The sequence below is a fragment of the Camarhynchus parvulus genome, chromosome 1A (genome assembly GCF_901933205.1).
Source record: "Camarhynchus parvulus chromosome 1A, STF_HiC, whole genome shotgun sequence".
In the NCBI taxonomy this organism is placed as follows: Eukaryota; Metazoa; Chordata; class Aves; order Passeriformes; family Thraupidae; genus Camarhynchus; species Camarhynchus parvulus.
Genome location: NC_044586.1, coordinates 15,282,126 through 15,298,675, shown reverse-complemented (window position 1 = coordinate 15,298,675; position 16,550 = coordinate 15,282,126). Strand labels below are relative to the sequence as shown.

General features: G+C 43.8%; 1 protein-coding gene across 1 annotated transcript in view; it reads right to left on the bottom strand.

Moving 5' to 3' along the window:
• STK38L (serine/threonine kinase 38 like) overlaps positions 1-10,615 on the bottom strand; it is a 47,110-nt gene extending 36,495 nt beyond the window's left edge. The window contains exon 1 of the mRNA XM_030960109.1: positions 10,552-10,615. The gene's annotated coding sequence lies outside the window, so the exon portion shown is untranslated. The remainder of the gene's footprint in view (positions 1-10,551) is intronic.
• Between the last annotated feature and the right edge of the window lie 5,935 nt (positions 10,616-16,550).

Genomic DNA, 16,550 nt, shown 5'->3' with positions numbered 1-16,550 from the left:
TTTAAGAAAATTTAGCACAGAAGCAGAGGTTCCCCTTGAACCAACCACCTCACTTCAAAGAAATCAATCATTAGTTGCATTTGCCTTGTATCTTGCCAGTAAAAGGGCATGAAGAAAGCGAGCCAAATTTAGAAAACTAAGTAACAATATTTTAGACTCTGCTTTAAGAAAACAAAGTAATTTTAGCTGGATGTGTCACAATTCAGAGCAATAGCTTTGAAAGCATCACTCGATTCCATTAATTAACTGGAACTTTTTGGGATGGCACAAGGTAACTGAATCTAATCACACAATATTAGGGGATTGGTGCTGCTCAGTAAATTCAAAGATGCCAAGTTGAGCAAAAAGAATGTGTTTCATTCAGAGATGAAAGCCTTCTGAATTTTGGTGCTTTGTAAACAGCTGCTAAACTGATTGAACAATGCCTGCGAAGAACACAAGGTCAAATGTGGTCAGTACCTCAAAGAGTACCACATTTCAATATTGAAAAAGCACTCATGAAAAGCCTCTCAGCACACCCATATCTGCCTAGCACTTAAAAAACATCCCAAGTATCCACAACAGAGGCAGGATTATTCTTCATCAGTCCCCTCTCCCTCAAAGCTGATGAGAATTATACCACCAAATTCAATACGGGAATACATTTATCAAAAAAAGAGGCTTCTTGGTTAGAATTAGCATTGACTGAGGTACCAAAGGAAATCAAGAATTACAAGAAATTCTTAGCTGTTTCTTTTATTCACACATTAGTCAATGCCATTAATCTGGAAAGCCATTGGAATGCATTCAGTAAAGCTTCCTTAGCAAAATTTTATTTCATTTAAGTCAGGGTCAAGCATAAACCACCTTCCTGATCTACCCAAGGAAGGGAAAGCAAAGGATGGTGCTTGCTGTAGCACAGGACAAAAAGCTCCCGTTTCCCTGCCTTGAAGGACATAAATACTGGCAGCCCACTCGTGTCAGTGACTTCATCTTGTAAAACAGGTGCTCTGCTGACAAGATCATCCCCACCCCTGAACCAAGGAAGCTGCACTCAAAGCACCGATTCAGATGTTCCAGACAGGAGTCTGGCCTTCTATCCAAGACAAATATGGAGCTGGAGCTGCAATGCTCCTGCTTGGGGTTTCCCAGTTTGCAATATCTGAGGAGGATTTACTTTAGGATTCAAGGAGAAGGGGGGTGGGTGGTCCTTAATTAACCAGCCTTTGTGGCAAAACCCAGCCTTGCCTCAGCATGCAAGTGAGGGAGGGAAAGCACTTGGATTCCACACTGACTTGAGAAAATCTCTGCAACTGCATTCTCCAGCTGCACACAGGCAGATGCAGATTCACTGTCCCCAATGTCCTAAGTAAGGATACAGAAGCTTTTGTCTTCTCAGGCTGTACATCTTTAAAGATGACACAACTGATGAGGAGCACTTCAGCAAAAGAACCAAGAAAATACATTTATGCTCTGGTTCTCAGACTGAGAAAATTACAAGCATAGAGAAATAAGAAAGACACTGTCAGGACTCATTTCAAAAATTAGCTTCTACAAGATAAAAATACAAATAACACTAACAGCTTCAGTTTCTTGGATTTTTTTTCGTTAAAGCAAAATTCTCATTATAATTCTTCTCTTGCAGCCCTTGCTCCCCAAGCAGCACAAGCTCATTCTGTGCCTGGGGGTCAACACCTGAAACTGGGCTGAATCATAAACAAAACTGAAATTTGCTTTCAAAATATTGCTGCTTGTTTAACAAAAAAGGCAGAGAGAAAATTAGCTAAAACTAGTTATCTTTATTATAGTATAACAATTTCCCCCCCTCAATTATTTCATAATTACTTCCTTTTTCTTTTGTGACTTTCCACTATGATTTCAATCCTTTCAAATGCAGTGATCCAAAGTACACATTAAAAATATGTGCATCCATGGGTCATTCTCCCAATGTTCCTTTTGACTGTAAAAATTACTTTACAAAGTAGAATGTTATTTTGCTTATTTGAACATAAAAAGGGCAAGCACATTTCTTCTTTGTATCCTCACAAAGGCCAGAGTTTTGTGTCTTACTGAGGACCAAAGGTGAAGGCAGCAGTATTTTTGGCAGGCTCCAAGGAACCTCTTTGCAGCAGAGGTGCTCAGCAAAGTTATTCTGTCAGCAGCCAGGCTGCAGCACAAGCTGTGAGCAGCAGCTCCAGTCAGGGCTGTAGGTCAGTGTGTATTCAGACAGGAGAAATTCTCTTCCCTGGTTTTGGTGATACAATGTTCACCTCTTTCTCCTGAACTCTGAAAGGGATTTGTTCTTGCTTTTTTCATGTGCCACTACAAAAGTGGCCTACGTGTCTGAGAGCAAAAGCAGTCAGTTCATGTGAATCAGGTGCCCTCTGGGATTAAAAGGGGCTTAAAGGTATCCAAGTGTGAGCCTAAGACTCTGGAGTTATGAATGAACCCCAGTTGCCAGAGACAATGCTTACAATGCTTCCAGCCTGACCTAGGAGCAGGGAGCAGGGCAGGTTGTACTCAGATGCCTCCTGAAAAAAATGTAGGAAGTTCATTTAGGTCACTCTATAGCAGGACCAGCACCACGAATCCCCATGGAAGGAACTGGGATCAGAGCTGAAATACATTAACTGAAATATCCACATACTGGTCAAGCCCACTGACACAGCCATGGCCTGAAATTCTCTGCACTGATCATATCAGAATAGCATTCATTTCACACTCCTCATTGTGACAAAGCCCAGAGCAAGGCTGGGAAGACAAGAGCACACATCATCACTCCTGTCACAGGAAACTTTCATACAAGTTCACTTGCATCTAAATTACATGCCAGGTATAACCAACCCCTTGGAAGGGCCAGGATTTACCTGCTCAAACTGATTAGCTGGTAAACACATTCTAATCCTCACCTGGACACATCCATATGTGACTGGCACACCAGCACAGCTGGAATCCAAAGATTCATCCCACAGATTTGTTCTCCTGTAACACTACCATAGCTACCTGGCCTCAAAGATTGGAGACAGACTTGCACATGGGGCTCACAGTGACTTCAGTGTGTTCCTTCCTCCTGAAGGAATGGGTGAATGTTGCCTGTAAACACTGGTAATTACTGAGAACTAGAGCAGTCAAGAACTGGTGCAATGTAAGAAAGGTAAAAAATTTTCCAATTTCTTTGAAGATTTGCCAGCAAAGCTTGACAATTTAAAGCAATCCGCTTTGTTCTTTTCCCTTTATCACAGGCTCTTGGGAGAAAAAAAAAAAAGACAAGAAGAAAAGAGAAGAAAAAGATTTAACAGGCAGAAGAATTCCCTTCTGTATTCCCTTCATCTCCAAAACAACCGGTATTGTTTCTCCAGATCTCCTTCTCAAAATCTTCCTGCAATTCAATCTCCTACCTGAAACTAGTTCTGAAGATGCTCATTCCTACCACCACAGCTCATCATAACTTAGTGATTTCCAACCTGTGGTGCAGAGGCCTGGGAGGTGGATGATGGGCTGAGAATGTGCTGAGCCTTGACAGCACTCTGGGGTTCACTGGGCTTGGGAACCACAGCCCCAACCTCTGTTGCTTATTGGCATTTTGTCCAAATTCAACTTCACTTTGATTTCACAAAGAATAAGCAACTTACAGGGGATTATTCCAGGTGTTCTTAACATAATTCTTGCAGGTTTTTGTTTCCTTTTTTTTTAAGGAAGGGAAGAAAAACCCCACAGGAAAGTTTCTAATTGCTACTTAGGCAATTGTGCAGTGAGGTCACCACATCCAGACTAAAAGTGGGCTAAGATGCTCAAGGGGTACAGACTTTAAATGCTCTCTCCTTCTCTGTTAAATTAAACACAGAACAGGAGTGTCCATACAATAATTAACTGTAAGAGGAACCATCTAACACACTTGAACATAAAGTGATCATTTATATTCTTTGTTCACAGGAGATTTGAGAGACGAATTCACGAAGAACTTCTGTTTTAATAAACCTCAATTCTCTGCCCTTAGTCACTACTTCCTAAGACTCCCTATGGCTATGAAGATTGGGGAAGGACTAAATAATAAGACTTTACCAGACATTGTCCTTACAATATCACCAGGGTTGGTTGGTTTGTTTCTCTCCTTCCCCCCCAATAAACCTGAATATTAATATTTCCTTTCCTACGGCATTCATGGAAATGTAGATACATGCTATAACTAATTTCATGGAGTGAAGGCAATAAATTAAACTATCAGCAGACAGATCAGTTTAGCAAGAGAAATTTTCCTTAGGCACAATAAAACTTCTGATTTACACAAGTGAAATATGGCAAGTCAGTCAAAGAACAGCCACACACCTGGTTCAACCAGAGCTCTTTATCACTTTAGTGGAACCAACCAAGCACAAACAAAACCAATAAAAACCAGTGACAAAGATGCAAGTTAATGACACCAGAAATTACACAATTCCTTTCTTTCACCTTATCTTGAAAGTCGGAATTTGCTGTGATGCACTTGACTGCCTTCCAAGACACGAAACTGCAGCATGTGCACCACAAGGCAGCCTTATTTCAGAGAATCTCAGACTGGCTGGGTTGGAAGGGACCTTAAAGAACATCCAATTCCAGCGCCCTGCCATGGGCAGGGACACCTGCCACTATCCCAGCTTGCTCAGAGCCCCATCCAACCTGGAACACTGCCAGGGATGGGGCAGCCACAGCTTCTCTGGGCAGCCTGTGCCAGGGCCTCACGACCCTCACAGGGATGGACAGTTTCTTCCTCATATCCAAACTAAACCTCCCCTCTGTCACTTTGGAGCCATTGCCCCTTGTCACTCCAGGCCCTCTCTGCATCTTTCCTGTGGGTTCCCTTCAGGCACTGCAAGGCCACAATGAGGTCACCCGAAACCTTCTCTTCCCCAGGCTGACCAATCCCAGTTCTCCCAGCCTTTTAAACTGCCTTGCTAAGTCTCACCAAGAGTATTTGCTGCACCAGTGTCTGATAAGCCACAGCCATTACTCCACTGCATGGGAATGTGCTTTAACAGCTGCCTGTTACCTGTCTGTACTAGCCATGGCTCTCACTGCTGAATGACTGCGTCCCGCATCCCACAGAGAAGCTTGTATGCAGAACATAAAATTTCCTTATAGTTCCAGATTTTACAGCTTGTTAAATTATACTTTTAATTACTGTTAAACAGCCTTCATTCTACATATCCAGTTGCTACTGTTTGAAGAAACAGGTACTCCCACTAAATCCTTACCTTGTGATTAAATTTTTCCTCCTTTCCTGCTCTGTGAATGACACAGAGCACAGAACAGAGCAATCTTTAACTTCAGCTGTTGTTTCTGTTGTAAGAAACAACAGCTGTCTTTAAACAATGCAGTGCAATGCTTTTGTCTGGGGAGCTACTAATGTAAGCTTTCCTCTTCATACAGGACTCAGCAGGCTAAAAATTAGTGACATTTTAAGTGGAACAATTCTTTCATCATCAGGCTGATATTTGGCTGCCATTCTGGTTACCTCCCTTATAAGGCACCAGCAAGAGGGAAGGGCAGGGAACACATTATGCAACTGCTCATTGTAAAAAGTAATTAAAACAAATTTAAAGGAATGTCTGTAATAAACACTTTTCCAATATACAAAAGGAGCCTGATGCCATTGGACTAAGGTTTGCCATTTCTTCTGGGCTAATCTGGGAAAAGGGGATTTCTCCTGAAAGGTTTTCCTCAGTTTTTACGGGAAATAGTGGAAGCCTGTGAACCACCCCTGCCTTCTCCTGAGTCTGGTTCAAATCTAGCTAATCAGCCAAAGAGGCAGCTCTGCCCTGGGTAATGAAGGGGCAGCACTGGGATCCCTGCATCCTGTCCCCTCCTCTGTGTGCAGATGTGATCCATGGACATCTAAGACATCTAATCCCAAGGAAAGGGTTCTGTGGTGAGGCCATCCACATCTTGGCTGGTTTGTACACAACAGCCCTCCTGCAGACAAGGAAATATCCTTTGGAATTTACCTATCAGTTCAGATGTAAGCAGGTTTTTACCAATAAAGTCATAAAAACACTGAGAATTTTTACCCACAGAACAGACTCAGGAGTCTCCAGAGTGGCAGTGATCTGGTAGGAAGAGGCTCCCATCTGTCCTTCGGGGGATCCTGGAGGAAGTTCATGGCACAGCACAAGCATGCCAAGAAGCTGTCTCCCTCCCTGTTGCACCAGGGACATGGAGCCTGTACCACCAGCAGAGCCCCACAAGCACAAAGGGATCCCCACTTGTGACAAGCTGCTCCTGCCAAGCCCCTTTGCTTTGCTGTTTCTGCCTTCAGCAGCCATTCAGGGTAGTCAGGTGTCCTACTGAAGTGATGACTTGCATTCCCTCCTCACCCCTTGGCTATGGGAATGGAAGTTATGACTCCTGCCCCTTCTGTACACTCCCGTGTACAAAGCTGAGTGTCTTTGCCACTCCTATGGTTTGGTGTGACCCAATATCTTCATTTTAAACTGCAACCAACTGATGCACAGCTGTGTTTCTCATAAGCATTATTCTACTACAGTGGCTCATAAAAAGGGCCTTTAATCAAGTACAGCTTTCTGGGAAGGCCAGGTTTTCCAAGGGTTTGTCTGGGGATGGTCAGCTGGGTTTTCTTTTCCTACCAGGAGATTTAATTGCTAAAATACCTTGGCACATTTTATAAATGCAGTACTTAATGTGACATTACACACAGTGCTCTCAGAATTGTAAACAACTCTCTTTATTACTCCAAGTAGAAAAGGTTTCACAACCTTTCATCTGGTCAAAGACAAGAAAAATATTTTTTGTTTCCCCTTCTGTGGAAGGAAATTTAACACACTCCAATATGCCAAGGTCTTTGCTAAGACTGGAGCTCCTCTACAGCAAGTCAGTGATCACAGGCTCAAACTCTGGAACATAAGAGACATAGCTAATATAAGTTGCAGTACAGCAAACACTCTTCCTCTCCCATAGAGATTTGAGTTATCCCTTTACTTTCTCCCTCCCATTCATTCTGTCACCTTTGATAAACTCCATTTGTTTGCACAACCTGCACACACCAGAGTATGACTTCATCATGGCTGCTCCCTGTTACTAAAAGGTGAAGAGTTGATTCCCTTTTGACTACTTCAGGACATTCTCACTCTTCTGAAATCCCATAAACCCAGGCTACCATTTTAATCAACCACTGCTCTTTTTACTAGTAAAAACATAAAGACAACTGTTCCTTAGACAACCAAAATCCCATAGAAATAGTCTTCCAAATTCTAGGTCTCTTTTCTTCACATTCTGATCAGTTGTAACTATCATGAAACCACGGGTCACCTAACAAATTTGCAGGTCTGTAGGTATAAATATTAAAGACACACGACACAAACTAAGTTTCAGGTCTACAGTACATACCAGCATACAAAACCCAACATCTAAATTACCGAGAAACCAGAAAGTCAGCTACTTGAAGAATAAAAATTTATATTCTTTCCTGATCCACCATTTTCCTTTGCTTTTTTAATCAGTAATGGGTATTTAATGATATATCAATGCATGCCTTACAAGACTACCTGATTTCACAAGTAAGGCAGTGTTAACTATGACAACTGCCCATTTTAATGCTTCCCATACTACTAATGCCTCAAATTATTTATGTCAAGGAAACTGAGTTTTTCTTGATCATTTATTTCTTCCCCTACTTCCTGTTTTGTTTCATATTATTAAGAGGAAAATGTTCTATTACTTCCCCATGCAAATACTGGAGCAGTGGGACTGCTGAAGTTATTCTGTAGTTTTAAACTACAGATTTGCAGGATCTTCTGTACCAATCAAATTATAAAGTCTGCTCTGCTGCAGACTAATAATTAGTTTGACAACTAATTTCTGAGTCTTCAAGACAAGATTCTGCCAGTTCACTATTTAAATGCATAACATGAAGTAAATAACTCTTCCCTGAGTTCCTACCCCACAATATTAAATTGGCTTACCCCAGGATAACAATTTTTTGCACAACAAAAGCTGTTATTTAATCACCAGACTTGGAAAAATTCTGCACCAACCCATCTCAAAAATTAGACTCCAGTTATTTTTCAAACCCATATTTTCAAGCCACAGCAATGCAATTACCACTAGTGGCAGGTCTGCTCTAAGTGCAGCTATATGTTAAAACGAGCAACAAGAGAAGATTAAATGATTTTGTGGACAATTGTATGCTTGATTTATGTCAACTGCCATTACCCTAAGACACAAAGCCTCTTTCTGGGAGACTAAAAGCAAACCATTTACCATATAATATCAGCTTAGCAGGCTTTGTGCTGATGAATACTGCATTCAGAGAAGCAATTCTTTTCATTGCAATTTCCATGTCTACCCTGCACCTCTTGGAATACAAATATCAAAGTTTATCAACTGGTTTCACATTTTAACTAACGCTCAGCTTAAACTGGGTGGGAAGAACAACATTTTTATTAGAATAAACATGGACTGAGCAAAAGCTGAATCTGTAGGGAGGAGATAAGCTTTGAAAGCAAGACAAACTCACTGCCTAGACAGATGCAGAGGACACAGACAGTGACTAAGCTCCTTGTGGTCACCACAGGATTCAAGAGCCATCCCAAACTACAGCAGTAACCTAAATGATTAAAAAATCTCCTACGCACCATACAAAGATTGGGGACAAAAAGACAGATGAGCCAAGGGAGGATACAGAGAACTCCTGAGAAAAAACAGGTGAGCACATCTCAGCCACATGCACTGAACACCAGTGTGACCTCCCAAACTGTTCCAACCCAGGAGAGCCCCACCAGGGACTCCACTGTGGCTCAGACCACCCGAGGTCAGCTTGCACAGGCAGGTCCACAACAGATCATCTGACAGAAACCCAAAATTTCTGCTCCCCTGGGAGCATTCCCTCACCAAGACCATAGGCCTGGTCCAAGTCCACTGCAAGTTAATGATGGAGGGCGCATTTGCTACTTGTTTTTTTAAGACAAACTAACTTTCTGAAAAAAAAGCATGATACCTGTCCTCCGTAAATATTTGCTTCTGAATACTGCTTAGCTAGTGGCTTGGGATTTGTTTTCTCCTGAAATGTTTGAGAAATAAGTGTTTAGAATTTTTTCAAGCTCTGTTAAGCAAAAATATTTAAATTGAACATATAGTATGCCATGTACATTATGAAAAACAAATGAGTCCACAGAGCTATTCAAATTTGACTTTTCCTATCCAAGACATTTCTTGACAAAGCCAGGAAAACATGACTACATATGGCACAGAAGGTAAAATTGCAGCAATTCTACTGGATACAGTAACAGATTTCTCAAATGCAATGAGGGTGCCCACTGATCATCACCTCTCAGGTCAGTAGCCTGTGGGCTCCTATTTCTTTTCACTCTTCAGAGTAAAATTAAAAGCTAATATTCTTTCATTCCTGAAGGATAAGGAATGAAAACAATTTTTCAGATTCCTGTGTATATTCAGGCGTCTTTTATGGAGCAGGCACAACTCTAGCGAGATTTATTAGCATCATAAACACTCATAAACAAGATCCCTCTGTTTTAAGTGACTTTAAAAAACTGTAATCAAAACACTGAACCAGTACACCTGACAAACCGCAACATCTACAGTCAACAAAAACCCCACTGCTCGCCAAAAGGAAGGTAAAAGCAAAACCAATACATCCCACCAAATATCTTATAGGAACCTTCTCTTAAAAAAAAAACCCAAACAAAAACGAAACGTCGGCGTTGCTTTTGACTCAGAGGCTACAGCAAGGCTCACTTATTCCCAGGGTGGATTTTGCAAGAGGAAGCCAGGTACATCAGCGGAGGCACGCGTCTGAACTCTGCTATTCTAACCCAAGGCGTTCCAGATCAAGTAAAACCAAACAAAAACTGCGCGACCTCACTAAGTCCCTAGCATTTAACTTTTACCTGAGTCAATGGGAATTGTCGGGAGACACAGAGCACGAGCCGGAGAGCCAAACCACGGGGCCTCAATCCCCAACTCCTCCGGCTCTGCACAAGGTTTGGGATTTGCTCCTCCCGCGAGTGGAAACTTGTGAAGGTTGTTTGCTTTTCTAAGCGCATTACGGAGATAATTTCGTCCCTTTATTTATTTATTTATTTCTAAAGAGGGCAGGACACCCTTAAGCCCAGAGCCACGTTCTGTAGCACGAGTACAGCCCAGCCCTGACCCTGCCGGCGGGCTCTCCGCACAGCCCCGGCCCTGCTCACCTCGGTCCCCGCACCGACACCGCGGCGGCACCTCAGCCTCCCAGCCGGCGGCAGGGGAAAGCCACCCCGGGGGCTGCGGCCAGAGCCAGCCCGGGGGCTGCGGGCAGAGCCAGCCCGGGGGCAGGTGGGCGGACTGCCCCGCAGCCCAGAGCCACCCCCGATCGTCCCCGCAGCCGAGGCTGAGGCTGCGCTCCCTCAGCCTCCACGGCGATGGCTGCTCCTGCTGCCTCACGGTGCGGGGGGAGGAAAGAGGGGAGGCAGGGGGAGATTCCCAGTCTCCAGCGGCAGCGTGCCGGGGCTGTTTCCGCGGGCAGCGCCGGGGCGGAGGGTGCCCGGCTCCCCTCGGGACCCGGCTCGCCTCAGGACTCACCTCCCGCCCGGTCCGAGCGCGGCGCCGCCCCCGCGCTAATGGCAGCAGGCGGGCCCGCGGCGGGGGCCGATGTTTACCCGCCGGCTCTCGCGAGAGCCGCGCGCCGCCGAGCCACGCTCCGCCATTGGCCGCGCCCGCCGGCGCGCACCGCCCTCCCCGCCCCGCCCCGCCCCGCCCCGCCCCGCCCCGCCCCGTCCCGTCCCGCGGCGGCAGCGGCGGCGGCCCGGGACAGGGACCGGGCGGGGAGCGGAGCGGAGCGGTGGGGGTGCCGCGGCTGCTGAGCTGCTCCAGCAGGGCCATCCCTGAGCGCACGGCACAAGATACGGTCCAGACGGTTCTGGAATATCCCCAACGAGGGAGACTCGCCGTTCTCTCCGGACTCAGTCACTGCCCGGGACAGAAGTTCTGCCTCCTGCCCTGGTGGAACCTCCTGGGCTCAGTCCCTGCCCGTTCCTCTGGTGCCATTGCTGGGCCCCTGGAGCAGAGCCTGGGCCCTGCTCTGACCCTCCCTGCACACAGGGACACCCAGGGCTGAGGGCCCCTCTCAGCTGGGGCTCCTCTCCAGGCTGGACAGCCCCAGCTCCCTCAGCCTTTCCCTGCCAGAGATGCTCCAGGCCCTAAATCATCTCTGCAGCCTCCACTGGCCCCTGTCCCTCCTGTGCCGAGGAGCCCAGAGCTGGACACAGCACTGCAGATGTGCCTCCCAGGGCTGGGCAGAGGGGCAGGATGACCTCCCTCTACCTGCAATCCATGCTCTTCCCAGTGCATCCCACGATCCTGTCCCTGCAGGCCGGCATAAGCCTTGGCACTCAGCAAGCTCTGCCAGCCGGGACTCCCTGAGGGCTTGTGGCTGTCACAGGTCTCACAGTCAGGAGTTAGGCTGGCCTCAACTATGCAGAAGGCAAATCTGTGAGCTCACATTGGAGGAGTGACAAAGGACAATCATCTGCTCCCATCATGACATGGAGCGTGTGGAAGTGAGGGAAGGTTTGTCTTGATGTCATCAATTGACTTGAGGAGAGTTGCTGATGAGGTGGACTTAACTGACAGATTTGGGTTATTTTACCTTGTTAGTTTTTATGTAGAGATAAGGAATTTAGGAGTTCTGTGCACTAAAGCAGATTTCTTGCCCAGAGACCTCACAATTTCAGGATCTACAGTCAGACCCAGAGAATCCACCATGGACCTCCCAGAGCACTGTGAACCTACCTGCTGAGACCAGCTTTTGAAAGCATTAGGTTTGGTAGGTTTGAAATAACAGAAGCCTAAATTTAACATGTTTGAACTTGAATGAGGTGCTGGAGTGCTTCCTGAAGAGACTGACTGTCCTTTGGGACATCTGAACTCCGGTCCCACATTTGAAACCTGCAGAAGTTGTGCACTCATGTTCACCATGTTGGAAGTACAGACACATAACCCAGAAACAGAATTAGCAAGAAGGGAAAAGACACTCTAGGATAAATAAATTCAAAATGAACTGGTTATGGATCTAGAAAAGTGGTATTTCACTAAAGTTCTCTTCCCAGAGCAGAGCTCCTTAAGAATCTGTGTCAGTGACAGTGGTCAGTGGGAGTGAGAGACATCCCTACCCCCTAGCAGGGACGGGCACTGGTTTTGACTTGGGCGTTTGTGAGTTGTAAGCTTTGATTTCAGTACCTTCCTCCTGTCTGCTCCCCGCAGCTGCCACAGGGAAGCTGGGGGGGCAAGGTCAGTCTGGGAGGGATGCTGAGGCCCAGCTGTGACAATGAAAATGGAATGAATATTCACAACATGACGTTCCAGTTCCTGCCTTGCTGCTGGAGCTCCTCTGGTGGGTTCTGCCAGCACAGCAGATGGCAGGCACTGAAAGGCTGTTGTGCCAGTGGAAAATTACTGAGTTTTGCTGGTCCTGTGCATGTATGTGGATGTGTGAGGGGGGAAGTGGGGCAAACTTCCATTTATTTAATTATTTTGAAGAGAGAAAGGGAACCAAATGGCTCCCTAAGACTAAAAAAATTACTGGCACATGAAGAACCAGTCTCTTGTTTTAGAGGAATGAGGCATGTCTGCATTTTGAGTTTTCTGTATGATTCCGTTTAACTTTCCTCATAAGTCAGGATTGTGAATTTTTCTAAATAGAAGTGCAATTAAAAAGAGAAACAGTATATTAATAAAAGCACTAGCTGTTGCTTAACAGACCTATGGAAAAACAAAGTATTTAATGTTTCTATTTTTATGTGGCTGTAAAAGTATTTATGTTAGCAGACATTCCATCACAAAACACACACGGTTTATTTTAATTTTCTAATTTTAAATATATGTTTTTAACAGAGCTGTACACATGGAAGGTTATCTCACTGCTATAAAAGTCTGATTAATGGGTTCACCACTGTTGCAGTTGAAGTTAGTGGGCTGGTGCCTCGTGAATATTGGAGTTTGTCCATAGTTTTTGAAGGTCTGCACACCTAAAGAAACTTACAACCAGATGCTTATCCTGAAATCAGCCATGGCAGAGCCAAAACAAGCAGATGAATTTGTTTGTTGTTGAAGGAGAGCTGACAGAAATACCTAAGGTTTAACCCAAACTGTGACACAGTGTAACCATTACCAACAGCCCAATAAACTTTTATTTCTGTGTATTTCCACAGTTAGCCCATCATATAGAAGTATAAGCACCTATTCACCATGCAGAAGGGCAGCAGCTCTTTAGCTGCCAGGCATAGGAGTTAGACAAACATTTTGGAACAGAATCTTTGCTCTGAGCATGCAAACTTCTGCAGGCTATGTGCTGTGCCACTCCTGCAGGATGTGACAATCCCCAGGGTCCTGCGCCCTCTTCTCCGGCTGCAGCAGCAGCAGGATCCACCCCGGGGCGCAGCAATTAAAGGCAAACACAAAAGCCCAAATACCTCTTGTCAAATTCCACCGAACCTCTGAAGCCTTCAGAAAACTCAGGGGAACGTCTGTGGCAAAGCAAAACAACGCTGTCCTCGTTATTGTAGTTCAAAGGAGGGGGAGCTTGTCAGAGAAAGGACATTGATGTGAGGTTTGACATTCCTTTCTCTGCAGTCAATTGGTGTAACAAATCCAAATTGCTGTATTAGAGTGATGCTGGAGATGTCTCTTGGAAAGATTCAGAGGGGGTTTAACCATGAAAGCTCCCTCTCAGCATCAGAAATAGCCTAGAAATGTTCAATTCACAAGTAGTTTGCTTCTAACTACTTAATCAACATTTAGGAATCAATTCTGACTTTCCTTTCTTTCTTACTGCTTTCCTAATACGTCCCAGGTGTATTTCTTAACAATAAGCCAGAAAAAATACAGTATTTCTGACCAATACTTGAGATTGGTCAGAAAATAATGCAGAGATGGGTAAGCATAGTGCAAGCCATTCAGAAACACTCCCACAAATTTTCTACTGGTTTATTAGGACCTTTTTAGCTGCTGTTGATACTACTTGTAATCCAGATTTATTTGTAGCTCCCTAGTCTGTCTGAATAACAGAAGTCTATGTTTTTTATATTCAACAGGTAGAAGGCCAGGAAAAAACCCCAAATGCTTTAATCTGTTTTATGACACTTTAGTACTGCTACACAACTCTGATAAGATTTCACACCTGCTGAGTGCACTGTAGATCTTTAGTTGCCTGACTTCAGTGGGGCACAGTAGTGAATCAAATGTTCAGAAAATGCTGTAGCATGGACAAAAATGTATTTTCTTAATAGGTAGAATGCAAATTTAAAAGGAGGCACATCTGGTCATACTTCATATGCAGTGTCTCACAATTGAATTAAACAGTTTAGATCTTGGGTCTCCAAACTCTTGAAGAATGAGACAACTCAGAAATTCCTTGGGTTTACTTCTGTGAGACATTCTAGAAGTAACATTTGCTCGCCCACTTGTTTCCTGCCATGCTCCATCTTCAGGAAATTATCATCAATATTCAAAAATACCTAACAACGTCAGAATGTCTGCACTGGTTCAGAGCTGGGCTCTGTCTCAGTCACATTTCTGCCTTCCTGGTGATCATGGCCTGACATCTAGGGAAAAGGAAGAATGGAAAAAAATTCACAAAGGAAAAGGAAGAATTGAAAAAATTCACAAAGGATTCATTTAAAACCCCCTCACCCTTCACCTATCCCAAGCCTGATGTTGTCTGTCTAAATAATAACTTGAAGGGTTTTGCTCTTCCAAATGTTTGTGCGGTCTACTCTTGAAAATCCTGGAAATATCTTGTATTCTCAGCACATGGGACAGCCTGTTGAGTGAAATTCACCTCCTTTGGCTTGTCCTGGACCTGGTTCTGAGAGCATCTTGGTGTGGATCCTGAATTTGTTACCAGCACAGATGATGAACTGTCAGTTCATGTCAATCCTGGCAGTGCTACTCTTTTTTTTTATCCTGTTCCTTCTCAGCTTTCTTTATTCCTAGCCTGGAAGCCATTCCCTACTCTCATCAGTCATGTTGCAATGTTGCAATTTCTATTACATTTTTGGAAGGAAAGGAACCAGAATTTCACCATTCAAATTATGGACAAAACATGAATTTAACCGAGGGTACATAATTTTTGCTTCACTTCTTAATCTAGAGGCAGAACACATCATTTGCTATGTCTCTTAAAAGTAGGAAAAAGTTAAATGATGTCAACAAATAAGTAATATTAGTTCAGTTCTAAAAATGAGGTGCCTTTTGAGGGTATTTGAAACAGTCCAGCTCTGTTCCATACTGGCCACCACAGACAGTTCTATATCCACACCCTTTCTGAGAAAGTTCTAGTTTATACTTTCCTGAAAGCCCAAATAACTTTCTTTATATTAATAGCATCTATGTCATAGGGAAACCATTTCTATTTCCATGTGTATAGTCTAAGGAACAAGGCAACTCATTCAGCTCTACAAAATCAAGGAAATTGGTATAGTCACCTTTTAGACTGTCAACTCATATCCTGAATATCTTAGCAATTCCTAGCAGCCCTTCCAAAACCAGGTTTCGCCAATTTTCAATACCATTGAAATTACTTCTTTCCTATGTAAGTAGTATTATTTTTTTAGTATGAATTTCTGGCTTGGCTGTGACTTTTGCAGGCAATTTGGAACCCACAGCATAGTTCTTCCTGGCACAGAGATACCAGATTCCTCAGGCAGGAGTTAAGGATGTGACAAATTTGATTTGTTTTGTAAGCAATTAAAATATTTATAGCTGAGTTCGCTTAAACAACGTCATCTCTTAAAATATTATTCCTGGATTCTCCTTGGACAAAATCCTTGGTGGACTTGCAAGAGACATATTTAGTACATGATCTTTTTCCATAAACAAAGAAACATGGAAAGTCTGGAACAAAACAGTTAACGAATACACTAACTAATAATAACTATTTTTAATTAAGGAAGCTCAGTATTATTCATCAGTTAGCACAGTCAGCATTGTCCTTCCTCCAAAATTCCAGAGAAAAATGAAGGTGACAATTTTCCCAGTCAATCTCAAGGATACAAAATAATATACTTAATAAAAATATTTGTGTTTTCCAGACATCTTATTCTTAGTCAGTATATTTGATCTGTTCTTGTACTGGTTCAGTGGTGATCCTATGCTTTGTTCTTCTTGGCAAAGATTCTCTGCAGATTCTTTGCTAAATCCATTGTTTTTTTCACATTATCCCAAGACATGGAAGATCACTGTGTGTTGCAAGCTTAACCACAGTCTGTCTTCTTACTCAGCGTTTGCTTCCTATATGGTGATCAAGTGCAGCTTCTCTGTCTGACATAAAGCTCTCAAAATAAATTAAGGAAAAAAGAAACTGGAACAAGATGTAAACAAAATGATGCAACTTGCTGTTACATTCTGTTCCCTCTTTTTCAACCCTAATGCATCTATTTTAGGGCCTGATACTGAAGTCCCAGTGAACGCAGCTTCTGGAAGAGCCTAGGAAGAGGATGTTCTTGCTTGGAAGGGTTGGCTGGCATCACACAGGAGAACCAAGGACAGCCAAGCAGGCACAGGAGGCACAGTGAGTGACCAAC